We start from the raw sequence: 26795 nt of genomic DNA, 5'->3' as shown, positions 1-26795 counted from the left end.
CTTTTGGTGTGGGAGGAAGGCAAGGGAGAAAGTTTTTGGAAGTAGCTACTGGGTTGGGCAGCCAACATCTGCCCCATACAGTAGGGATTATGGCCATTATAAAGGTGAAAGATTTGAAAAGCTGGATGTCTGACCACAGACCCTTTTTGCAGTGAGGTCTGGAAGGGGGAGAAGAAGGAAGAAGAGAGGAACGTTTTCTTTAGACTGTCTTTGTGATTCTCCAGCTCTGAGTGCGCAGATTTACTGAACGGAGTTGTGTGGACAAGTCCAGGCTCATTGTGTTTGGCGAGTGGCTGAAGAGGCTCTCGCAGATTACTTTGACCACACAAGTGGTTCTTCACTCCCTGTCCTTCTGTCCTTCTGTCCTTCTGTCCTTCTGTCATGGCTTAGAGGCTAATCCCTGGAGCAGAGGCAGCACCACAGCTTCTTCATGGAACTTCATCCCCATGGGATCTCAGATGCTCAGTTTTCAGAAGAAACTTTCATCTCATGCATTGTATGGAGGAGTCAAAAGGGCCTGGGAAGCGGGTTATTTTGGTATCAGAAGCACTCAGAGGTGCTCTAAGCACCTCTCACAGAGCACTTCTCTCTCCGCCCAGGGATGCACTTTCTTTTGAAGGACTAAGCACAGTTCTGGAGTCTTTACTCCCTTTGACAACTGGGGAAAAGGAAATAATCCCAAGGACAGAAGTCCTGGTGGATATCACTTTGAAATCACATGGAGAAAAAAACCATGCTGTGTCAAGCTGTTCCCCACCCCTAAGATTATTTGTACCAAGAAAATAAATGTGTAACCCAGATGTTGGCTGGGTGAACCTCACTCCATGCCTTGAAGAAGTCCAAAGGCCTCTGTGAACTATCCGTGGGTCTGTGGTCTCAGGGTAACCTTGGCCTCTGACTTTGGCCTGAAATGACCGTTTTCTTTAACATACACACGTGAATACATACACACATGCATGTGCACACACAGGTACGCCCATGTTATACAAATACACATGCACATGTACACATATGCACAAGCACACAAACACATGTACATGTGTGCACGGCCTGTTCACATGAAACCCTGTGTGCTGAAGCTTTGGGAGCAAGAGGCTCACCAGGAAGTTGTCTGCACTGCAGAGTGACAGCAGGCTCCCCTGATCTTCCGCTCAACTGGTTAGAAAGCAGCCCTTTGGTCTCTTCCTCTATGGCTTCTTGCTAGGCCTTGGGCATGTGGCCTCAGCTGCAGCCACCGTCTCTGGCAGTGGCGCCCCTTTCTCCACCCTCCCTCCACTGTACCTAAGCTGTCTCCTTGCCTTGCTTCAGGTAAATTTCTCCTCTGCTAATAGCCACATCGCTACATACTTGAGTTTTGCTGGCACCATATTTTCAGCCCCCCCCGCCCCCATACTCCAGGCTGCTCTTAACCAGCTGTCTTCCCAGCAAATGCTGTTTCCTCTCACAGACACTTCTGGTGACATCACCTCCCTTATGTACCCAAGGGAGACAGGCCCTTCTGGGCAGCACAGATTTAGTGCCCCAAGCAGTGTCCATCAGCCTTCAGGACCCACTACATACCGCCTGAGGGACCGGAGCAGACACTCCTCCCCCTCCCCCACCCCAAGGGACTTGACCACCCAGCACCCTTCCCGGGTCACCGGGCTCCTCCATGCCCAGCGTGGCACCATCAGGCCTCCGCAGCCTCCAGCACAGAGCCTGAATGTGAGCCACCATCCAGCGGGCTCATAGGGACTCCCACTAGGAGGCAGACTGGGGGCTCAGGGGACGGAGGAAGAGCTGGACTATGGGAGAGGACGCAGACTATGCAACAGGACGTGTGCCCATGAACAAAAGGGAGAAATGAGCAGGATGGTGGCCATAGGCAAGGTCCTAAGGGGTATTGTTAGAGAGTGGTGTAAAAGAGGCAGCCGACGACCCCCACCACAGCCAGGGCTATAGCACCTCCCCACTCCTCTCATTGCCACAGTGGGAGACTCAGCCTCACGTGGGTTTTATTTGTTTCTTTGCTTGTGTTTGAGAAGTGGAACCAGCATTAAAGACCAGGATATTTCACATAAAGGTCAGGATTTCTAGTTTGTCTTTAAGCACCAGCTCAGGTTGTGTTGGGCCATTGCTGCACGATGACAATCCGCTGACTAAGGAGGAGCCACGCCTCGGTCTGGGTTGTGCATCCCCAGCTGGCCAGAGCCTGCAGGCCCATAGATTTCCTCTCCTGCTGCTGGATCTCCTCACTTAGTTCCCCAGGCAAGGCCACCTGAGCTCCAGACCCTGGTGAGAACCTCCTCAGCTCTCCTTGTCTGGACTTCATGTCTCCAGCTGCAGGGGTTTGGCTGCACCTGAAGCTCCGTGCTGAGCACAGGCTGGGTCTGGGTGGGGGCTGGACAGATAGCCAGCATCCCAGCTACCAAGTTGGGTCCCTACCATTCAGGGAGGAGCGCTATGGCCTGGCTGGGACGGCGGCACCTTCCTGGCCAGCTTGCTGCTCTAAGCAGAGTGTTGATCTCCCTGAAGGTGGACTCTGAGATAGCCAGGGACACACAGGAAGTATGCTACCCTGGCGACTTACATCGGTAGAGAGAAGGCAGGAAGCGAATATTGCTGGAGGGACCCATCGAGCCAAGCAGGGGCTCAAGATGACCCAAGATGGGGAGACAGGGCTGGCCTTACTCCCTGGTGGCCATCAGCCACCGGAAGGACATGTGGCCTTGTGTGAGCCAGTTCTCTTCAGCCAAGGAAATCTCCCACAGGCTGCTGGCAGCCAGGGGGATGAGCACCTCATTCCAGAAGAGGGAGCTGAGCAGCGCATCCCGGCGTCTGCCGCAGGCGGCGCTGACACAGACCCCAGGAGAAACCCTCCGGTGTGACGGTGGTGCTGTGGCACTCGGTGGTTCTGGCTGCCCCGATTATCTGTCTGTGTAAGTCATGGCTTGGTGTGGCTGGTATTAGGGCTCAGCACGAAGGCCTCACAAGGTCATTTTCAGTGCAGCAGTTTAAGAACTCTCTCCCAGGGAGTGGAGTGAGACTCCTACATGGAAAGAAGTCTTTCTCCCTTATGGTGAGGAAGCTTTGGGACCATGTCCCCAAAAACGGCAGCCTGAGCTTTCCCTGTGGGTTCTCCAAGCAGAAGGAGGACTTCGTTCACATGCTGAGAAGTGTGTAGACAGAGAGGGACAGCACTGGCCTCATGATAGTACAGCTCGGCCGGGAGGCTGGGCTCCAGAGGAGAGGCCGGCCAGAAGCCAAGCCAAGGTAGTGATCAGAGAGAGGGGATCGCTGGCCCAGGTTGAGGGCCGTGCACCAGGGGTGTGTGGAAAGGGGAGAGAGAGAAAGAATGTGGTGCCATAAGACTCACATCCTCCTCAGATGTGTGGAGAGCAGGCATCGAAGGTGAGACAAGGCCAGTAATGGGTGCCACTGACTGTCCTAGGTGCGGTGTAGACCTGAGGGACCCTGTGACATCAGCAGTCAGTGAACTGCTTACATAAGAAATCTATAACAAAACAATGCATGAAAGAACCTCTGGGCCGGGCGCGGTGGCTCAAGCCTGTAATCCCAGCACTTTGGGAGGCCGAGGCGGGTGGATCACGAGGTCAAGAGATCGAGACCATCCTGGTCAACATGGTGAAACTCCATCTCTACTAAAAATACAAAAAATCAGCTGGGCATGGTGGCGCGTGCCTGTAGTCCCAGCTACTCAGGAGGCTGAGGCAGGAGAATTGCCTGAACCCAGGAGGCGGAGGTTGCGGTGAGCCGAGATCGTGCCATTTCACTCCAGCCTGGGTAACAAGAGCGAAACTCCATCTCAAAAAAAAACAAAAACAAAAACAAAAAGAACCTCTGAAGGAGCAGGGGAATGGGGTAGCCGAGTAACTCTGGACATGAGTGGAGCCTCTGAGAGGAAAGTAGATGGACTCTATGCAGCCCTGCGCTCTGGCCGGCGAAACCACTTCTCCCAGGTCAGCGATGCTCACAGCACAATGCATGCATCCTGAAGCTGTGTGATTAATTAAGGAATTAATTCCTTAATTAATTCCTGGTGGCAGCCAGTGGGAGCAGGCTTCTCCCTGCTGCAATGGGAGTTATAGATAAGCAAGGAGCAGAGCCCAGGATGACCCCTGCGGTGATGGATTCGAGTTGGAGGCGTCAGTGGGAACCCAGGTTTCAGTTTACCATAGGTACAGACGGCCACATGCTGACATGTTCCCAGTGCTATTTATTAATCAGTGCACACACGTGTTTCTGGACTCTGTTAGTTGAGAGGGCCTAGAAGAAATGACACTCCCTAGCAAGGAGCACCACACATCCTGACCTTGGTGTCTGTCTAACACCATTCCCCACGTAAAAGGAGATGGGCTCCTTAGGGAAATGGCTGGTTCCGGGACTGTGCGGAGAATGTGCAAGATGATCCTCGTGCCTTTTGTGGTTCCAGAATGTCAGGAAGTGCTCAGAAAACAAAACCACAGTCATAGGGGGCCCAGGAGCCATGGAAAGAGTGCCCAATAGCCAAGGCGGGAGCAATTTGAGCAACAGAGTAAATACATCATGTGGGACTATAACCCTGAGTCTGTCCATCCAGCTAAAATGTAACACCACAGACTGGACAGTTTATCAAGAACAGAAATGCATTTCTCCCAGGTTGGAAGGCCAAGGCCAAGGCACTGGCATTTGGCCTGGTAAGGGCTTTGTGGTGTGCCCTCACCCTGCAGAAGGCAGAGGGGCAAGCCTGACACCACCTCCTCCATCAACCCTGTTTATGGGGGCACTGATCCCCTCCCAGGAGGAGCCCTCCTGGCCTAATGACCTCTTAAAGATCTCATCTCTTAATACAGGACATTGGCAACACCTGGATTTCGGAGGCTCAGGTTTAAAACATAGCAAATCCGAAGTGTAAAGTACACATCCCTGAGCCCTGGCGCCCAAGCTCCAGGTAGCCCTTTTGCCCAGGCTTGGCTGCAGGCTCCAGCCCCAGCTAGCAACTCAGGGAGGTTTCACTCCCACTGCTAAATGAGTGTGACCCCAGCGTTGGATAGCGCAGATGGCCCGTGCACAATGTGGCGACACCACAGCCCCTAGAAAAAGCCCTTACTAAATTCAAAATGTCCTCAGGGAGTCTTAGTTTGCTTGGGTTACCGTAACAAAGTCGGCGACAGAGGGGTGTAAACAACAGAGACTTCTTTCCTCACGGCTCTGGAGGCTAGAAGTCCAAGAGCAAGGTTCCACGGGGTCGGCTTCTCCTGAAGCCCCTCCCCTTGGTTTGTAGATGCCACCTTCTCCCTGTGTCCTCAGATGGTCTTCCATCTGTGTGTGTCTGTGTCCTAATCCCCCTTTTTTAGAAGTCTTAATGGATTAGGGCTCACCCCAATGACCTCATTTCACCCTAATCACCTCTGCAAGACCCTGTCTACATATACAGTCCCATTCTTGGGTACTGGGGGTTAGGACTTCAACACATGAATTTTGGGGGACACAATGTAGCTCATAAAAGGGGGCTTCCACACACTCGAAAGCCCCTCTGTGGGCTATTCCCTGAATGATCTCCGCCCTGCTGTCTCTCACCTGCTTGGATTCCCACTTGTCCACTCCCACCATGGCCCACCCTGGAGGCTGGTTTCTGCCAGGCGCAGCCATGTCTTTCACCAGCATCCTCAGGGTGAGGGCAGTGTGGGGTCCCAGGCCAGGGCTGGGGAGGGTCTCCTTGAAGCCCCAACCCTCCCTAAACCACTGGGCCGCTGCAGCTCACTGGCCCAACATCTTCCAAGGTGCCTTTAACGCACGTTGGCCACTTCCAGCCATCAACAGCTGCTCTGGAATTTCATCCTCATCCAGAGACAGACAAAAAGAAACTCCCCAAACTCCAGAAGCTAGAGCCCAGGCCAAGGATTTCAGGGCCGAGAAGTTCCAGGGCATTCCCTCCTCCTTGATCCTCTTCCCAAACGAAGTGCCTACTCTCCTTCAGGAGGGAAGCGAAGCTTCCACTGTCTGGAAGCAGGCAGAAGTTCAATCCTGGAAGGGGCTGGAGGTGTTCACCTCAGGTGAGCCCTCTGCACATAGGGTCATGGCCATCATGGCACCCACCAAAGCACTGAGTGCTTTTCCCATTTAACACAAGAACCCTCCTGCTTCTTCCATGCAGGGCACCAAATACTATGTAGTCTAATTAGAATTTCAATGATAGCACCTATGAGTTTTCCAGGGCTGCTGTAACAAAGTACCACAGCCTTGGGGGCTTCGGCAACAGACATTTGCTTTCTCACAGTTCTGGAGGCTGCAAGTCCACAATCAAGGTATGTGTGGACAGGTGGGTTCCCTCTAAGGCCCTGAGGGCTGGTGTGTTCTTGGCCCTTGCCTGGCTTTTGCTGATGGCTGGAGCCCTGCGGCATTGCTGACCTCTGGCTCATGTTCACGTGCATTCTCCTTGTGCATGGCGGCTCCAAACTCCCCTTTTATGAGGAACCTCATCACATGGGATTCAGGATTGTTATGCGCTGAGTTCCACCTTCCAAAATTCGTACACCTAAATCCTAAGCTCCAGGACCTCAGAATGGAACCAAATTTGGAATTAGGCCTTTAAACAGGCCATAACATAAAAATGAAGCCATTAAAGTAGCCCTTAATCCAACCTGACTGGGGTGCTTGTAAGAAGAGGGGATTAGGACACACGAAGAGACCCCAGGGGATGCAAGTGAACAGAGGAATGACCACGTGGGGACACAGCGAGAAGGCGGCCAGCTGCAGGACAGGGAGGGAGGCCGCAGGAGATTCCAACCGAGAGGCTGCAGGAGAATCCAATCCTGCTGATGCATTGACCTCCAACTTCCAACCTCTGAAACTGTGGGGAAATGAGCCTCTGTTGTTTAAGCTGCTCATATGGAGTATTCTGTTACGCAGCTTCAGCTAAGTCATACAAGGGCCCACCATACTCCAGGATGACCACATCTTAACTATTACATCTGCAGCGACTCTATCTTTAAATGAGGTCACATTTGGAGACACTGGTGATTTGGACTTCAATATATAAATTTTGGGGGACATGATTCAATCTGTAACCTGGTGTTTCTGGGCCCTGGCCCCCAGTATCCCCATACTAAGCAATATCTGGGAATACTGACTCGCCCTGGACTTCCTGCAGAGGGTCATTTTTCACACTTGCCATCCTTAGTCCCTGGCATGCCTTAACCCCACCTCTCCCTGCCTTTCCTCCTGGTTCCAGACACAGCTCTGCCTTGTGTGACATACTTATTGCCACTTATCAACTACGCCAAACTTAGGCTTCGAACAACCACTATTTTCTTTGCTCTCACTCCCGTGGTCCAGCTATCTTAAACTGGGGCAACTTGCATGGCTAAAGTCATCTAGGGATGTCTTTAGCTGGGGCTTGAGTAGGAGTCAGCAACCTGCAAGTCTGCCTGCCATCTGCTTGTGTAAATAAAATTTTATTGGCACACAGCCAGGCTCATACACTTATGTGTTGCCAATGGCTGCTTCGTGCTGCAACAGCAGTTGCTAAGGTGAGACAGAAACTGCATGTGGCCCTCAAAGGCCTAAAATATCTACTATCTTGCTCTTTATAGAAAAGCTTGCTGAGCCCTGGTCTCAGGCTGCATCACTCCCTTGCTTAGTGGCCTATGGTCACTTGAAGGAACTCATCCTCGCAAAGCCTTACCGGACTTCCTCATAAGGGCTGGGGGTGCTCTCAGGGCCAATAGCTCACACAATGTCAGTCCAAAATTCAAGGGGTGGGGAAATGGGTCCCCCCTTGACAGGAGGGTCACAGCACATCACCAAGGGCTACACACAGAAGGATGGGAGGAGCCATTGCCACCTTCCTTGCAAATGTCACTCATATGTCTTCCCTCGAATGGGCCAAGCACAGCTAAGTCAAGGCCATGATGCTTGACACGGCCTCACTGACTGCTTGGGGAAGCAGAGAATCAGAACACAGAGCAACTCCCTATGGCCAGTTATGTTCTTAGGGCTCGGGGATCCCATTTGGGACCACACACTTTCCCAGGTTCCTCCCATCCAACCAGTACCTCCTGCCTCCCCATGCCTCTATGCCCCAGGCTCTTGCTACTAGAACTGAGGACTACGCTTCCACAGGGCCCAGAGCCATTCACTCCACAGCTGCACGCAGCACAGCTCAGCTCAGCAAATGAACGCTGGGCTGCACCTGGGGTGGAGTGGCGGGGAAGCCCAGGGAGGGCTAGACGTGAGAGCCCTCCACACTCCACATCGTGGCAGCCCCCTCTGTCTATTGCATAAGCCTCTTCTCTCTGATCACAGAAAACTCCACTATTTTGGCAAAGAAAGACAGCCAGCCAGGACCCCAAGGCCATTTTCTTTTTTTTTTTCAGTCAGAGTCTTGCTCTGTCTCCCAGGCTGGAGTACAACCCATCTTCCTATGGCTTGCTTTCCTTGAGAAAATCACATTCTTTCCACATAGTGGGCTAGGGAAGCCATAGCATTACACACTGGGGGTCTCAGACGTCTCTTGCCTCACAGTTCTGGGGGAAGGAAGTCCAGGATGGAACTGTGGGCAGGGGTGTCTGCTTCTGAGACAGCGTCTGTTCCAGGTCCCCCTCTTGGCTCCTGCTGTTTGCTGCCAATCTTCATCATTCCTTAGCTTGTAGGCGCGTCACACTGATCTCTGCCTTCGTGACCACTTGGAGTTCCCTCCTATGTGTGTCGGTGTCCAAATGTCCCCTTTTCATAAGGACATCACTCATACTGCATTAGAGGCCCACCCTACTCCAGTGCGACCTCATGTTAAATAATTACATCTGCAACAACTCTATCTTCAAACAAGGTCGCATTCTGAAGTACAGGGAGTTAGGACTGTAACTCCCAGTACAGTTAGAGCTAGAACATGTCTCTTCCTGGTGGGGGCACTTTTCAACAGTAACACACCGGGTTTTGGAAGCTAAGTGGTAGGATGGGCCCAGCCTGTGCCGCCTGGTCCACCCCACTGTGCTCCAGATGGGGGAAGGGCGGGACTTATGGTCCCATCTTGTCAACATGGAGCAGGGACATTCCCAGAAATTGGGATCCTGGGCTCCCTAAACAAGAGTGAGGAAGGGAGTCGGGGGCGGGGGGGACAGGAGGAGAGCAGGAGGGGAGGGACGGAAGCCCGGCAGGCTCTGAGGGCGGCACACGCTGCTCACAGCTCACAGCAGCCCTGCTGTCTCTGGCTGCAACTTACCAGAAAACCGAGGCTCAGAGAGACACATTTCGAGTGAGAGGCTGGGCCAGGCTAGAACCCAGCCTGCCTGACTCCAGATCACTTCGTGAAGGAGTGGGGCTTTCCACCTATCCTTTGAAATTCCTCTACTGCACCTCCCTGGATTGTGCCACTTCTGAATAAAAAGCCGTCATTTTATGAGGCGAATAAAATGCTATGATTCCAGGAGGGAAAATATTCTTAACTGGAAAACAGGGGCTGAGGCTTGGGGCCCTCTGACAATTAGGTCATGGCTGATTCCGACATCCCTAAGAGAGGGAGGCTTTCGAGATTCTAGAACAGGGGTTGGCAAGTCGTACTCTAGAGCCAAATCCTGCTGCTGTCTGTCTCTGTGCAAGCTGGGAACTGCATTTGCATTTTTAAAGGGTTGTAAGAGACAAGAATTGAAACAAAGAATTGCGACAGAGACCACGTGTGGCCTGTAAAGCCTAAAACATTTACTGTCCGGCCCTTCACTAGAAAAAGCCAGAGCAGCTCAGTCGGACGGGCGCGGAGATGCTTCTGGAAGGAACGCCGCGATGGCTGTGCAGGGAGAGCCCCAGGTCCAGTTTAAACTTGTATTGGTTGGTGATGGTGGTACCGGAAAAACGACCTTTGTGAAACGTCATTTGACTGGTGAATTTGAGAAGAAGTATGTAGCCACCTTGGGTGTTGAGGTTCATCCCCTACTGCTGCACACTAACAGAGGACCTGTTAGGTTCAGTGTGTGGGACACGGTACCCAGGAGAAATTCGGCGGACTGAGGGATGGCTGTTATATACAAGCCCAGTGTGCCATCATAATGTTTGATGTAACATCCAGAGTTATTTACAAGAACGTGCCTAACTGGCATAGAGATCTGGTGCGAGTGTGTGAGAACGTCCCCATCGTGTTATGTGGCAACAAAGTGGACATTAAAGACAGGAAAGTAGCCGGGCGCGGTGGCTCAAGCCTGTAATCCCAGCACTCTGGGAGGCCGAGGCGGGTGGATCACAAGGTCGAGAGATCGAGACCAACCTGGTCAACATGGTGAAACCCCGTCTCTACTAAAAATACAAAAAAATTAGCTGGGCATGGTGGCGCGTGCCTGTAATCCCAGCTACTCAGGAGGCTGAGGCAGGAGAATTGCCTGAGCCCAGGAGGCGGAGGTTGCGGTGAGCCGAGATGGCGCCATTGCACTCCAGCCTGGGGTAACAAGAGCGAAACTCCGTCTCAAAAAAAAAAAAAAAAAAAAGAAAGAAAGTGAAGGCAAAATCCATTGTCTTCCACCGAAAGAAGAATCTTCAGTACTACGACATTTCCGCCAAAAGTAACCGCAACTTTGAAAAGCCCTTCCTCTGGCTTGCTAGGAAGCTCCTTGGAGACCCTCATTTGGAATCCGTTGCCGTGCCTGCTCCCGCCCCGCCGGAGGTGGTCTTGGACCCAGCTTTGGCAGCACAGTGTGAACACGACTTAGAGGCTGCTCAAACCACTGCTCTCCCGGATGAGGATGACGGCCCGTGAGAATGAAGCGGGAGCCCCGCGTCAGAAGTCTAGTTTTACAGGCAGCTGTCCCGTGATGTCAGCGGTGCAGCGTGTGCGCCACCTCCTTATTATCTAGCTAAGCGGAACATGTGCTTCATCTGTGGGATGCTGAAGGAGACGAGTGGGCTTCGGAGTGAATGTGGCAGTTTAAAATATACCTTCATTGTTTGGACCTGCATATTTAGCTGTTTTGAACGCAGTTGATTCCTTGAGTTTCAGATATGAAACTACTGCAGTCACATCACAATAGTCAGTGGTGAAATCTTGTTTGTTACTGTCATTCCCATTCCTTTTCGTTTAGAATCAGAATAAAGTTCTATTTCAAATATCAAAAAAGAAAGAAAGAAAGAAAAAGCCAGAGCAACATGGAAAGTGGGGAAGGGAGTGCACGGCTGAAGAGGGGCTGGGAGCAGCCCAGGGCCTGTCTGGCTCCTCCTCAATGCCTGGAGCAGTAGGGGCTGAGTGCTCCCTCATCAGGACCAGGGAGCCCTCAGGAAGGCCTGAGAACACGAGCTCCTGGAAGCCACAGAAACATCCAGACATGGAGATTTTTGCAAGCTAAGTAGGCCAGGTCACTTTGACCTCAAGGGCAATGGAGGTGTATTTTACTAGAGGTGGAGTCCTAGGAGCCCCCCTGTGAATCCTCTGGGTTCCATCCATTCTTCTTCTCTGGGTAGCAGCAAACACATTAAGTCAACCACTGCAAGCAACACCACAAGCCTCAAATACAAGAGAGAGTGAACAGGGCCTGCCTGTGCCCTGGGGGCTCGGGAACGTTGCTTCTACATCCCTCCTTCTATGCCTTGTGGTGTTCACATCCCTCCAAAGATGTCTATACATTTCCCAAGAAGCAGCGTTACAGTAGGTAGCTAGTCAGACATGAGCAGGGCAGGAGAGGGCCCCACATCCCAGAACATCAGGCCACCATCAGGTGATGGTCAGGTGGTTGTTACACTGTCTATCTAAAATAATAACTGGTTGCAGCCAGTGCCAGGGAAAGATAGTCTCCCAGTAGATACAAAGAACCTGAAACTGGTGATCAGTAGCTTCGTGATAAGATCTCAGGAGTTGGGTGAGTGGGCTCAAGCACGTGCACTAAGAGGCAAAACGGCCGAGTTGAACTGCTTAATGACCTTCAAGGGAGATTTGACTGGGGAGGGAAGAACACCTCAAGCAAGCATGTGCACAATTTTCCATAAACACACAGCACACTCCTGAGTGCTGGCAAGCCACTGCACATGCAGACAGCCCACCCCAAGGGAAGAATCTGGGAAGAAGAGACACAACCCCCTGCCAATGTCTAAATTTCAAGTCAATGGTCAAACCACATACTTGATCTTGCCAGTAGCCCAGTTGGCTCTCTTCCAAGTGTACTTTACCTCCTTTCATTCCTGCTCTAAAATTTCTTTCTTTTTTTTTTTTTTTTTTTTTTTGAGACGGAGTTTCGCCCTTGTTACCCAGGCTGGAGTGCAATGGCGCGATCTCGGCTCACCGCAACCTCCGCCTCCTGGGGTCAGGCAATTCTCCTGCCTCAGCCTCCTGAGTAGCTGGGATTACAGGCACACGCCACCATGCCCAGCTAATTTTTTGTATTTTTAGTAGACACGGGGTTTCACCATGTTGACCAGGATGGTCTCGATCTCTCGACCTCGTGATCCACCCACCTCGGCCTCCCAAAGTGCTGGGATTACAGGCTTGAGCCACCACGCCCGACCTAAAATTTCTTAATAAACTTTCACTCCTGCTCTAAAACTTGCCTGGGTGTCTCTCACTCTGCCTTCTGCCCCTCGGTAGGATTCTCCCGAGGAGGCAAGAACTGGGGTTGCTGCAAACCCTTACAAATTTGCTGCCACTAACATATGTTGGTGCCACATGACTCAGAAATATTCCACTGCTAACAGTTCCAGTCACCTTGTTCCCTGAGCTCCCGATTCTGTGCTGGCTCTCCCCATTCTACACAGCACCAACTTGGGCCCAAGGGAAAACAGCTCCTCTCCCTGGACTCCACCCAGCTGCCTGTCCCCTCTTGCCCTCCCCATGCTCTTCGTCCACTTGGTCCTTTCCCCGCAATTCCTCTCATGTTTTCAGGCTAAGCAAATTTGCTATGACCTCACTCTGAGGACTCACCTCATACTGCCTTTAACCTACGTGAGTTGAACTACAGTAATTTCCAAAATATGAAGGAGAAAAATATGTATTATTTTAAATTGTGTGGGATAATTCCTCCTCTCATTCCATTCCATATGCTCAGGGATTAGCCTGGGGGTAGGTGGTTAGAATTTGCTACTCCGGTTCTTGTCTCCTGTTTCGGTAGCATGAGTTTCTAGCCTCCTTTACCATGATCCTAGTGTTGATGGGTAGGTATTTGTGATCCAAAGTTAGTTGCCTCTGAATGCAAGCCAGCTACTGATCTGACCTAAGGGGAAGGGCGTTGTGTCTGTGACGGACGTGCAGAGGGAGAAAACATCGGTGTTGGCTGACACATGGCATATTGTGCTCTAGGGATGATTTAAGAAAATCTTCAAAAGTAATTTCAGTTAACTGGGATTTCACCTTCTGAGCTGGTTTTAGAATTTAACTCTCGTTTAAGACATGGCTCTACTTACTTACTTTTTAATTTAGTAGACTTTATTTTTTTAGCGCAGTTTTAGGTTTACCGCAAAATCAAGTAGAAAGTAGAGATTTCCCACCAGAGTGGTGCCTGTTTTCGCTGATGAACAGACACTGATATCATTTCACCTGGAATGCATAGTTTAAATTAGGGTTCACTCCTAGTGGTGTACATTCTGTGGGTTTTGACAGACATATAATGACATGTATCCACCATTGTGGTATGACACAGAATAGCATCACTGCCCTAAAAATCCTCTGTGTCCTGTCTGTCCGTCCCTCCTTCTCCCACAACCCCTGGCAACCACTGATCTTTTTCCTGTCTCCATAGTTATGTTTTTTCCAGAATATCACAGGGTTGGAATCATCCAGTAGGTAGCCTTTTCAGATTCACTTAGTAATAGGCATTTAAATTTCTTCCATGTCTTTTCATGCTTGATAGCTCATTTCTTTTTAGCACTGAATGATATTCCGTCATCTGGATGCACCAGTTTATCCATTCACCTACTGAGGGGACATGTTGGTTGCTTCCAAGTGTGGGCATTATGAGTAAAGGTGATATCAATATCTGCATGCATGTGTTTGGACATAAGTTGTCAGTCTGTTTGGGTGAATACCAAGTAGCAAAATTGCTGGATCATATGATAAGAGTATGTTTAGTTTTGTAAGAAATTGAAGAGCTGCCTTCCAAGGTGGCTGTACCATTTGGCCTTCCCACCAGCGGTGACTGAGAGTTGCTCCACATCCTCACCAGCAGTTGATATTGTCAGTGTTTGGGGTTTGGCTGTTCTAACAGCTGGGTAGTGGTGTCTCATTGCTGTTTTCCCTCATGACATAATGATGTTGAGCATCTTTTCATATGGGTATTTGCCATCTCTAAATCTAAATCTGAACAGACAAAATGTCTGTTCAGATTTTTGACCATTTTTGAATCAAGTTGTTGATTTTCTTATTGTTGCATTTTAAGAGTTTTTAGTTGTTGTTTTTTCTGAGGTGGAGTTTTGATCTTGTTACCCAGGCTGAAGTGCAATGGCACAGTCTCAGCTCACCATAACCTCCACCTCCCAGGTTCAAGAAATTCTCCTGCCTCAGCCTCCTGAGTAGCTGGGATTACAGGCATGTGCCACCAAGTCTAGCTAATTTTTTGTATTTTTTAGTAGAGACAGAGTTTCTCCATGTTGGCCAGGCTGGTCTTAACTCTTGACCTCAGGTGGTCCACCCACCTCGGCCTCCCAAAGTGTTGGGATTACAGGCGTGAGCCACCACGCCCGACCAACAGTTCTTTTGTCTTCAGTGATTTGTCTGATCACAATGAAACCCTCACCTTTTACGCTATGGGCATATCAAGGTTTTTTCTACACAAAGATATTTCTCTCCTTGGGATCATTTCTAGTCCCAGCTTACAAGAGAATAATTTTTTTCCCATGGCCTGCCAGAGGCTTGAGCAAGAGTAAAGCCCACTGGCTCTGGGTGGGGCGCAGGGGAGGGGGAACTGGAGGAAGAGCAGGACTCCACATGAGGGGGAATGAGGAGCGACAGCAGGCCAGGGACACGGATCAGGAGAAGGCTAGGGAGCCACAGAATGATCTGGCAGGCAAAGTGGCTCAAAATGAGTGGAGGTGGTGGGTCGGGGAGCTGGCCAGGCTGGAGCAGCAGAAATGGGTAGAGCAGGCTTAAGCATGCTACTAAATTGTTGGGCTTTATCCAAGGATCACACTTTCCTAGAAGGGCCAAGGAGGTAACATAAATGGGCAAGGCAGGTAAGGTGTGAGGTGATAGGGGATGCTGAGGACTCTGATGAACTGGAGATCACATGACCACTTTAGAGGGGCAGGACAGGGTGAACATATCTGCTATGATTGGTGCTGCCCTGCGGGAACAGGGCTTCAGTTTTTCAAAAGAAGCTGAACACGTGGATTTGTAAAATCTTCTGGCTTTAACTGCTGACTCTGACTCTTTTAAAATATCATGCCAGCCAAACAAAATGTAGCCATGAACTGAAATTGGCAAGGCTGCATATGCTGCTCATGTACATAGATGTAAATGCCAGTGTACCCGCACAAGGGCCTGTGCCAACTCCTGTGTATCTGTACAAATGCACATGCAGTACAGCCCTGAATGCACACACATACACACAGAGATGAGACTGCATTTCTGTGCACACATGTCTGAGCTCACCTGGCTACACATGTACACAAGTATTGCACATACAGAGGCACACACGAGCACACTGGCATTGTACACACATGCACACACATGCATGCAGCATTGTATGGGAACCCTCCAGTGGTAGCCTGAGGAGAGGTCCCCTAGAGTCCCCAAACTGCCCTGTGGATGCTGGGCCCTTCTCTCTCAGCAGTCTGGAGGGGAAGCCAGAGCTGCTCTCTGGGGACACTTTGCTTGGCCTTTCCCAACTCAGCTGGAAGCAGAGTTCAGAGCAGGAGGGTCACTAATAAAATCTAGGATGCTGATCAAATCACACTTTCAGGCTGCCTCTGGCCAGCTGCCTGATTTAGCAGGGGAAGGGTGGCCTCAAGCTTCTCTGGTTTCACCACACCCTCAGCTGCAGGGTCAGGACCCTCTGGAATTCCTCCATTTGATCCTGAGTCCCAGAAAGGTGGCAAAAGGGCATGGTGAGCTTCGTAGCAAGGCAGGTGAGGAAGCTGGGGGTGGTGGCAGGGCTTGACCCGTGCAGGTGACACAACCAGGAAGGGTGACAGCTAGCGCCCCCTGGCTCTGTCTCTGTCTTCACATCTGGCTACACATGCATGGGTGAAGCACGTATACTACACATATGATCTCCAGTTTGATGTTTTCTGCAGTGCTCTCAACCCTGGAGATGCCAGAACCAAGTCCTTCCACACCCATTCCCAGCAAGGGGCCAGGGCCACAGAGGAAGAATCACAACTGAACCCTCAGAATCCTAAAGCTTCAGTGGGTAAAGGCCCTTGTCAAATATGCCGTTGACAAATGAGGAAACTGAGACCCCTTCTTCCACCCTCACACCTGCAGCTCAGCATCCTCCTGTCTCTCTCTCTGACCTCTTCCTCAATCCTTGCTCCTCCTACTGCCCCTTGAATAAAGACTCTTATGATTACGCTGGATCTATCGGATAACCCAGGATTTTCCCTTCATCTCCAGACCCTTAACTTCATCACATCCACGAAGGAAGTCCCTGCTGCCCTGTAAAGTAACACCTTCCCAGGTTCTGGGGATTAAGATGTGGACAGCTTTGAGGAGCCACTTAATTCTGAAGGTCCACTACGGTATCTTCATAACTTCGAATAGTAGATTTAAACCTCTGTATCTTACCCCATCAATTTCAGCATAGCCCTTGCCTGCCCACGTCATTTGCTTGATAAATATTTGTTCTGGGAGCTAGGTTTACAGAACTGAACAAACCAGGCAGAGCCTTAGTGTCCCAAAGCCTATGTTCCAGTGGGGAAACACAGGCAATACATGGAATAAATGAATAAATGATATTCTCAGCACGGTTGCTTTTTGGAGGATAACTTGGCAAAATTTATCAAAATTTAAATTGTGCCTATTGTCTGACCCACAAGCCTATTGTTAAAAATTCATATATAATTGCTGGGCACAGTGGCTTACACCTGTAATCCCAGCACTTTGGGAGGCCAAGGTGGCGGATCACCTGAGGTCACCTGAGGTCAGGAGTTCAAGACCAGCCTAACCAACATGGAGAAACCCTGTCCCTACTAAGAATGCAAAATTAGCCAGGCTTGATGACGCATGCCTGTAAATCCAGATACTAGGGACGTTGAGGCAGGAGAATCGCTTGAACCCGGGAGGTGAAAGTTGTGGTAAGCAGAGATCACGTCATTGGACTCCAGCCTGGGCAACAAGAGCAAAACGCCATCTCAAAAAAAAAATCATATTTAATGATATGTGTACAAATCTGTTCTTTGCGACATTATTTATAACAGCAAATGTTTGAGAACAAAAATATATTAAAGGAGAATTAGGTAAATACATTGTGGTTCCCAGAAACTAGAATTTATAGATTAATATGATGATATAGGTTGCAGGTGCTGGGTTTACAGCACTGTTTATAAAACAGGCAGAACCTGCCCTCATGGAGCACATCGGAGTGCAGAAAGACAGATCGCACACCCTGAGTGTACCTGTGCATTAGGCTGTGCCGGGATGCAGGAAGGGCTAGGGAGAAAAGCAAAGCCGGGAGAGGGCTGAGGAGTGCTGGCAGGGGTCGCTTTTGTTTGTTTATAACCACTGTATTTACCTCAAATTTTTTAAATTATTAGTTTAAATCAATTAATTATTGACGAGTTTAATTTTAAATTATTTAAATAATTTTAATTAAATTTAATTTTTAATTAAGTCAATCTTGATCAAATAACTTATAGTTGATTTAATTGTAATTAATAAATACATTTTTAATTTTCAAATTTTAGATTTACAAGCATTGCAGATAGTGCAGACCATTTCTGAATACCACTCCCCAACCTCCCCAGTGCTAACACTTCACATAGCCAGGGTGCATTCATCAAGACTAGGAAATGAAGATGGGTACAGGACTGCCGGCCCAACTCCAGGCTTGAATGGGCTTTCCCCAGTTTTTCCACAGATGTCCCTTGCTGGTTCTAGGACATCATTCAGGATTCCTCACTGCATTCCATGGTCGCATTGTGTGGTCTCCTCCTCTCTGTAACAGCTCCTTGGTCTTTCTTTGTCTTTTGTGCCCTTGACACTTCTGGGATAGAGTGGGATGGCGCTAAGTGAGAAGTGTAGCTAGGTCTGGGCGGGAAGCTGAGGGACAGACGCCTGAGGGACCTCATAGAGGCCTTTGCTTTTCCTCTGAGGGAAGCAGGGAGCCCCTAGGAAGGTCCTGAGCAGAGGTGGCACACAATCAGACCGACTTTAACTGGGTCCTTCCAGCTGCTGTGCTTTGGGCAGCTGGAAGGGTTGAGGCCCCGCTGGGATGTTTGTGTATGGTTCTGCAGCAGTCCAGGCAAGAGATCATCGGCACTGTGGGCCACAGTGGATGAGGAGCAAGGTTGGACTTCAGGTGGATTTTCAGGACAAAGCACAAGACACCTAGGATTTGGACGCATCCTGCTGTTGAGGTCTGCTGTCTGCCCCCAGCCTTCCCATCTCGTGTGGCTCCTGCTGCTGGGGCCACTGTTGTCAAGGATGCCAACACCTGCATTCCAGACTTTATACATAGTATGATTCCAGAAACTGGAGCCTGTATGTCATGTTTACATAATATAAATTGTGTGTGGGTTTGACCATTTCATTGCCAGTCAAGTAAGGAGCTAGTTTCCGGGCACTGTAATTTATCTATTTGACTCTTCATTAGTAAATGTTTACATTGTTCACAAATGTTTGCTGTCATAATGCTAAAAGAACAGACTACACATAAACCTTTATATGTGGATTTTTTAAAGAAGGGTTTGCTGGATCAAATAATGATTACGGGTTTTTTTTTTCCATAAGTTATTGGAGTACAGGTGATATTTGGTTACATGACTAAGTTCTTTAGTGTGATTTGTGAGATTTTGGTGCACCCATCATCTGAACAGTACATTCTTCACCTGTAGTCTTTTATCCCTCACCGGCTTCCCACTCTTCCCCCAAGTCCCCAAAGACCATTGTATCGTTCTTATGCCTTTGCATCCTCATAGTTTAGCTCCCACATATCAGTGAGAACATATAATGTTTGGTTTTTCCATTCCTGAGTTACTTCACTTAGAATAATGGTCTCCAATCTCATCCAGGTCACTTGAAATGCTGTTATTTCATTCCTTTTTATGGCTGTGTAGTATTCCATCGTATATACATATATATGTATGTGTATATGTATATACAATAAAATATGTATATGATGGAATATCTATAAAATACTATATATATGATGAATACTATATAGAGAGTAATATATATATATATAAGTATATATATTCACAAATATATATCACAGTTTCTTTACCCCCTTGTTGATTGATGGGCATTTGGGTTGGTTCCACAATTTTGCAATTGTGAATTGTGCTGCTATAAATGTGCATGTGCAAGTATCTTTTTCAAATGATGGTTTCTTTTCCTGTAGGTAGATACTAAGTAGTGGGATTTCTGGATCAAATGGTAGTTCTACTTTTAGTTCTTAAAGGAATCTCCACACTGTTTTTCATAGTGGCTGTACGAGTTTATATTCCCACCAGCAGTGTAGAAGTGTTCCATGTTCATCACATCCAAGCTGGCATCTACTGTTTTTAATTTTCTTATTATAGCCTAAGAATGATTAAGTTTTGCAAATTATCCTCCAAAAAATAATAGTACTACAATCAACAATGAGAGTAGCTCTTTCTCCTACACTTGGATATAATCTTTCACATTTTTGCAAGTAGTCAGCCTCTGCAGGATGTATTGTTTTTTTCATTTTATTTTTCTGCATATTTACAAAGCCAGATATCTTCTCATGTGCTTACTTGCCATTTGCATGTCTTTTCTGTAAGTTACTAGTTTACATTTATTGCCTATTTTTCTATTGGGATTTTTACATTTTACTCACTAATTTGTAGAACGGTTTTGTGCATTCCAGATATATTTGGATTGTTGACTCCGATATTTCTATCCGTATCTCATGTTTATCTTCTTTTTTTTTTTTTTTTGAGACGGAGTTTCGCTCTTGTTACCCAGGCTGGAGTGCAATGGCGCGATCTCGGCTCACCGCAACCTCCGCCTCCTGGGCTCAGGCAATTCTCCTGCCTCAGCCTCCTGAGTAGCTGGGATTACAGGCATGCACCACCACGCCCAGCTAGTTTTTTTGTATTTTTAGTAGAGACGGGGTTTCACCATGTCGACCAGGATGGTCTCGATCTTTCGACCTTGTGATCCACCCGCCTCGGCCTCCCAAAGTGCTGGGATTACAGGCTTGAGCCACCGCGCCCGGCCCATGTTTATCTTCTAACTCCACTCATAGGATGCCTGTTCTTAAACAGGAGTTTAAGGTAGTGTCAAGCATGTCTATCATTTCCATCATGGCATCTGCATCTTGTTATTTCTTGTGCTTTTATAGTTGTGTGTTCATGGTTGGCTCTTTAACCCACCTGGAGTGGATTTTCTGTGTATGGTGTGAGAATAAGCTCCGTCTTTCCTCTCTTATATAAGTGACCTTGTATTAATATCTTATATTAAATTGCCATATGTACTTGAGTTCTTCTCTAGAATCTATAGTCTACCTCATGTCTTGTTTGCCTTTGTCTATTATAACACTGCATTAAAAAAATGTTTAACCTTAGCTGGGTGTGGTGGTGTGTGCCTGTAGTCCCAGCTACTGTGGAAGCTGAGATGTGGGGAATCACTTGAGCCTGGGAGTTCGAAGCTGCAGTGAGCTATGATCATATCTCTGCACTCCAGCTTGGGCAACAGAGCAAGACCCTGCCTTAAATAGAATTAATAAATAAATTAAGTGGTAAAATAAAACCAAACAATGTTAACCTCTATAGGATGTTTCAGTAATTTATCAGGCACACTCCCTGCTCCTACCATTATCGTGTCATACTGGGTTGCATGTTATACATTTTCTCCTCCAGAGAAATTTAGAATCAAGTCCCATTTTTAAAAATCCTCTTTGGATTTGTACTGGAATTGCAATGAATTATAGATCAGTATGACAGAAATCGAGTCTTTACAATACTGAGTCTTCCCATACAGGAAAAAAAAAAAAAAAAAAGGTAAGCAACTCCAGTTGGTCTTCTTTGTTTTCCTTTAACGTTTCAGCATATTATTACACTTTTTTTTTAACCAATTTCCTGCCATGTTGCTAGTGATTTTTCTTGCTGTCATGAAAGTCATGAACGCAACTTACTGTTGCAGTTTTTAGTTGATTTTGATTGTATTAGTGGCCTCAGTGATAGTCCCTCATTCAACCATACCGGCTGCTGTATGTTCTCACTGGGCTTGGCCATGTGACTTGTTCTGCCCAATGGGTCAGAGCAGACAAGATACAAGCCGAGGTCTGAAATGAGCTTGCAAGGTGGGCCTTGCTGTCTTGCAGCCATGGACTACACCCCAGCTGGCCTGCTGGCCCCAGGAGAAGGGTGAGCAACATATAGAGCAGAGCCCCAGTCGGCCCACTGAGTCACAGCAGAACCCCTCCACCCCTGTCCCTCCACAGACACAGGAGCAAGATTAACCAAGGTCAGCAGACTCCCAGCCAACCCACAGGATCATAGCTCTAGTAGTAAATCAGCACTGTTTCCGAGCACTGAGCTTTGAGGTGGGCTGTCAGTAAGGCAGCAATTGCTAACTGATACAAAGCAGTACATTTATTTCATAGGTTTATCTTGGGTCCAGCCATGGATTGAACAGTTTTATTAACTCTGGCAGATTTTTAATTAATCATTTTCTTCCCTTCTGGACAGATAATAACATCATATACAGTAAAGGTCATTTTATCTCTTCCTTTCCTATCCTTGTCACTCTTCTTTTTTCTTGTCATATTACATTGGCAAGGACTTTGCAAATAATAAGTTGTGTTTGTGTTTGTGTTTGTGTATGTTCTGGGTGTGTGCTGCCATTTGTGAATGTAAGTGTGTTCAAAGCTCTATCTTTTCTCTTTTGTCATATGAATAACCAGTGTCTCCAGCAGCTTGAGAATGCCTGTGTCTCCAGTGTCCCTGGAAGAATGAGAACACCTCTCTGGATATGACAAAATTTGTCCAGAATCCCCCTCATAAGGGCAGCAGAGGAGGCAGAGCTTCATGGGTACCCAGGAAGCAGAAGCTAGAAGTGAACTGATATGAATGGGGCTTGAGGATGCAATCTGCCCCTTCCTCAGGAGTCTGAGGGCAGCACAGAGGCAGGGGAGTGGGGAAGGAAAACATCAGGCACATAAGATGCCCCTCACACTCAACTCCCTGAAGTTCACACAAACTGGAGGTGACCAGCCCCCATCCTGGGCCCCTCTTCTGCATGCAGAGCCTGCCCCTTTGTGGAGGTCTTAGAGTGATGGCCTAAGAGGACAGACACCTAGGTAGAAGTCCCAGGTGTCTGGTATTGAATAGAGCACTCCAGTGATTAGCTTCCTGTCTGGGAATACACATCAAACCTGGGAAATGTGCACGGCCTTGTAAAACCACTACAGTTTCAGATTGGGTTTATCTTGTTTATTGCTTGATATGCAATTAGAAGAGGCTTGAACACATCAGCTTTCAGTTCTCCCCGCTGTTGAGTATTTAATGACCTGTGAATGAACGCTGGGAAGATGCGACTTCAACTGAGCCCCGAAACCCTTTTGTAAAGGAATATGCAAAACCTCCAAAAATCAATTTGCAAGTAAGATGTTCAGGCACAGATGCTAGAAAGCATTTTATTTAATAAACTGTCTAGTGAGAAGAATGCTGCATCCATTGAGAACAAATGTCTTGTGGAGTTTCCTGGGGTAAAGGGTGGATATTAAAGGTACACTCAAGTAACAATGGATAGTAATACAAATACCACTGACAATTACAGCTGTTTCGCTCTGCCAGATGCTATTCTAAGTGTGTTTCATATTTTAGCTCATTTAGTCCACACAATGCCCCTATGAGGAAGGTACTATTATTATCATCCCTTATGGGGAGTCTGGCTCTAAATTCTTTCTTTGTTCAAACAAATGGGGAATTTGAAGTTCTAGGAGGAGGATGGAGGTATTTTCAAGGGGAGAGAAGGAAACAACCGATGTAAAAAGCAAGTCCCTGGGTGCCTTACAGAGAAGGTGGTGGTCGTGTGCAGTTAAAATTTTTGGTTATGTTGCATGTAATATCACTCTATTACTGAAATTATAAGTAACAGTGTGTAATTTAGTTGTGTTATTTAAAGTAACTATATTTATGCATATAGGTATAATGACATATTGTTATGTGTTATTTTATTATATTTATATATGGCATTTTGTTATATGTATTATATGTATAATACATACACTATACTATATCTATAACACATATACTATACTGTATTATGCTATATATTATATACTAGTATATAACATATATGTCAAATATCAATATACATGTTATATTACAATTATATTGTTTATATGTTGTCATTTAAAACATTTTTTATTTTAGGTTTGGGGGTCTATGTGAAGGTTTGCTACGTAGATAAATGCATGTCAAGGGGGTTCGTTGTACATATTATTACACCACCCAGGTATTAAGCTCTGTACCCAATAGTTATCTTTTCTATTCCTCGCCCTCCTCCCACCCTCCCACTTCAAGCACAATTATATCGTTTATATATGTTATATAATTGCAACAGAACATAATATGTAATCATATTATTTCCTGATATTCTTTAAATTGAGGCATCAAATAGGGGCTTTCCAAGTGCAGCCACTGGGGGCGGGAGGCCCCACAACCCTTCCGGAAAGGCTGCACAGACAGCGGCTGCCAGAGCGATGGGTTTTTCACACCAGGGAAGAGGTCAGGTAGGATGCCAGCAGAGTGTGCTTCGGCCGCTGTGGCTCCTCATGACCATCCGGAAAGCATTTTGCCAGCATGACAGATTGGCAAAGAGACCTGGGCATCAGGAAGACCGAACCCACTGCACCTTCGCAGCTTTGTGGAGAGCATCCTCTTCCAGGATGTGGATGGAATCCCAGCTGTGCTCCCAGATTTGTAGCAAGGCCACCAGCTTGGGAAGTCTGGGAGAGGGCAGGGAGGGGCCTTCGTCACCCAGCCCAAGGTGGGAACCAGGACTCCTGCATGGCACTAGGGTGTCCTCTGATTGGCAGTGGTTCACGTGTCCTCCCAGCGGTAACACGTCAGTGTGAGTGTTCACGCCTTGTCCAGGGATTCAGGGAGAGAAGAGTACTGGCACTTTGCTGTGGAAACAGACAGGCATCCTTCATTCCTCTGTCAAGGTGACATTCGTGTGTTTAATCAGAGCCCTCTGGGGGGCAGCTGTTCAACAACTTACCAATGAACACTACAGAAAAGGCATTGATGTCCTTTCTTCATTTCATGCACAAGACAAAGACTTCTGTGGGAAGAAGGAGACCCTGAGAGTCATGTTTCAATCCTTCACACAGCTTCGTCGTCTGTTCACATCTTGGGGGATTTACAGCCAGACTAGTAATGTGGCATTACTTTCACATCACAAACTTCTTCTCTTTCTCTATCAATATTTGACATTTGCATTTAGGTTTTAAACACACTCGCAATGATTTGGACTTTTTCCACAGAAAAGTATTTTCACTCTTCTCATCAGGTATTTCCAGCTCCCGGCACCTCCTTCACGCTCCCTTCCCTCGCCTCCCTCAGCTGGCTCCGTGGTAGCCTTGTGCCTCACTCTCGCGCTGGAGCCGCCTGCTATGACACTGCTCTTGCTGTCTTTCAGTGTCGGCTCAGCTCAGGGTTGAGGCCAAATTCACAGAATCCAAAGGATGGAAACAGCAGGGAATGTCCCAGCTGGGTTCTGAGAATAGCCTGGGGACAGACCTGTGATTTCTATCAGTGCTGGGTGCGGGTGTGTCCCTACACCAGGGCTGCTTGGAGAGCACAGTGGATGGAGCAGCGGGGCTGGGGGAGGACTGATGGGGGTGGACTGGTCACTCATCTCCGGGTCCAGACCTCCAGAAGGGGCTCCTTTTCAGTTCTTAGTGTCCCTTCCTGACTGGCCTAGCTCTTTGGGACACACAGCAGGACCTCACAGAATGCGAGCCGAGCCAGGGAGGCCCGTGTCTGAGCTGTCATCGTTTGTCTTCTGCAGCAATGCTGGGAGCTTTCCGTCCTCATGTACCTTCCTGACATTCTACCCTGTGGATTTTAACTCTGCCCTGCATCTTTTGCTTTCTTGCAATCTCTCTGCCTCTTTCTTGCAATAGGGAGAGATTGGACCCTATTCAGGAACAGACAATGGTGGCATTGCAAGGATTTGCTGTTCACAGGAGTCAAGATTATGTTATTTGCAGCTTTGGTTTCTCAACCAAGGCATCTTGGCTCCTGCGCAGGGCCTCCTGGCTCCTCTGCTCCCACAGAGTTTTCCATCTTCAGCTCTTTTTCCCTGGTCCTGGTGCCCTCCCACTACAGCCTGGGTTCTCTATTTCTTCTTTATTGAAAATAGCAGGACAATTCTAGTGCCCTCCCAGCCCGGCAGGGCACATTAAGATGTGCACTTTCCTGGCATCCTTTGAATGCTACTGCCTTTGCCTCATTCTGCATCTTTTGAACAGGCCCCATTTTCATCTCTGCTCATCACCAAATGAAGCTGGACTTGCTCAGACATGGCCCCTGCTCTCACCCCCTCCTGTGGGTTCAGATCCCTGCCTCACATCTCCGCTGTGCAGGTTGACACGCTCATTCCCCACAGGATCCCCTGCCAGGCCTCGGACAGCCTGAACCAATGTAGCACAAGAAAAACAACCATTTTCTTGGAAGCCCTGGTCCTAAGGCTCTCTGCCTCTGTCCCCTCTCCATCCCCCCGCTCCCATGGCCCCACATAGACTCTAGACCCTATTCAGGAACAGACAGTGGTGGTGTTGCAAGGGTTTGCTGCCTGCAGGAGTCAAGATTCTGTCATTTGCAGCCTTGGTTTCTTAACCAAGGCATCTTGGCTCCTGCATGGTGCCTCCTGGTGCCTCTGTTCCTACAGTTTTCCTTCATCATAGTCTGCTGTCCCATAAGTCTGACTGCTGATCACACTTGTGACACCCCCTGTCAGTGACACCCCTCTCTGAGAATGTGGATGAGACCATGCAAAGCTGAAGTCAGCTGGCACCACTGGACTTAGCCATGCTGCTGGCCTGTGGGAAGGGAGACCCACTGTGGGCACAGCTGGGGCAAAACCACATGCTTGCACTGGAAGCTGCTGGTTGCCCTCTGCTCCTACCGCCTTGCCTTCTCCTGCAACATGTGCCCCACATTCCAGCTGTGCACACGCCACCCAGATGATGACTGCATTTTCCAGCCTCCCTGGCAGCAGACGAGGCCGAGTTACTGAGTTCTGGCCAATAGGTTGGGAGTGGAAGTGAGTGTGCAAATCCCAGGAGGGCAGGGCGGAAACACAGCCCCTTGCCTGCTTTTCCCCAGCTGGCCCAGTCCTGTGGCTCCAAGGTGGGCATTGGAGGAGCAACAAGAGCAAAGGAAGCTGGGTTCCCTGTGCTCAGTCTGCTGTGCCGGCCCAGGCTACGCCATCTTAGACCATCTAAAAAGAGAAAAATAAACTGCTATCTTGTTTAAGCTGCAAAGTTTGGGAATTCCTCTGTTTTAGCAGTCTAACTCATACTCTACCTAGTACAGTGATCAGTAAATTGTACTTTCCCCTCTGTGTGCCTTGGAGGCAGGTGGGTGGGTGGCGCTATTATGGCTAGAGTTCCTGCTCTGCAGCCTTCCAGCTTCCACCTCTACTTCTCACCATGCTGAGCCTGGGGCCCATTTCCACCTGCTTTCTTAGCTTACAGGCCAGCACAGGTACTCCC

The 26795-nt window shown here is 48.4% G+C and overlaps 1 pseudogene; it reads left to right on the top strand.

The window, feature by feature from the left end:
• The first annotated feature begins 9721 nt into the window (after positions 1 to 9721).
• LOC101027653 (GTP-binding nuclear protein Ran-like) lies at positions 9722 to 25820 on the top strand (annotated as a pseudogene).
• Positions 25821 to 26795: the final 975 nt, after the last annotated feature.

Source organism: Saimiri boliviensis, chromosome 8, assembly GCF_048565385.1.
Source record: "Saimiri boliviensis isolate mSaiBol1 chromosome 8, mSaiBol1.pri, whole genome shotgun sequence".
Lineage (NCBI taxonomy): Eukaryota > Metazoa > Chordata > Mammalia > Primates > Cebidae > Saimiri > Saimiri boliviensis.
Note: the sequence above shows the minus strand (reverse complement) of the source record. Positions and strands in the feature narration are given on the sequence as shown.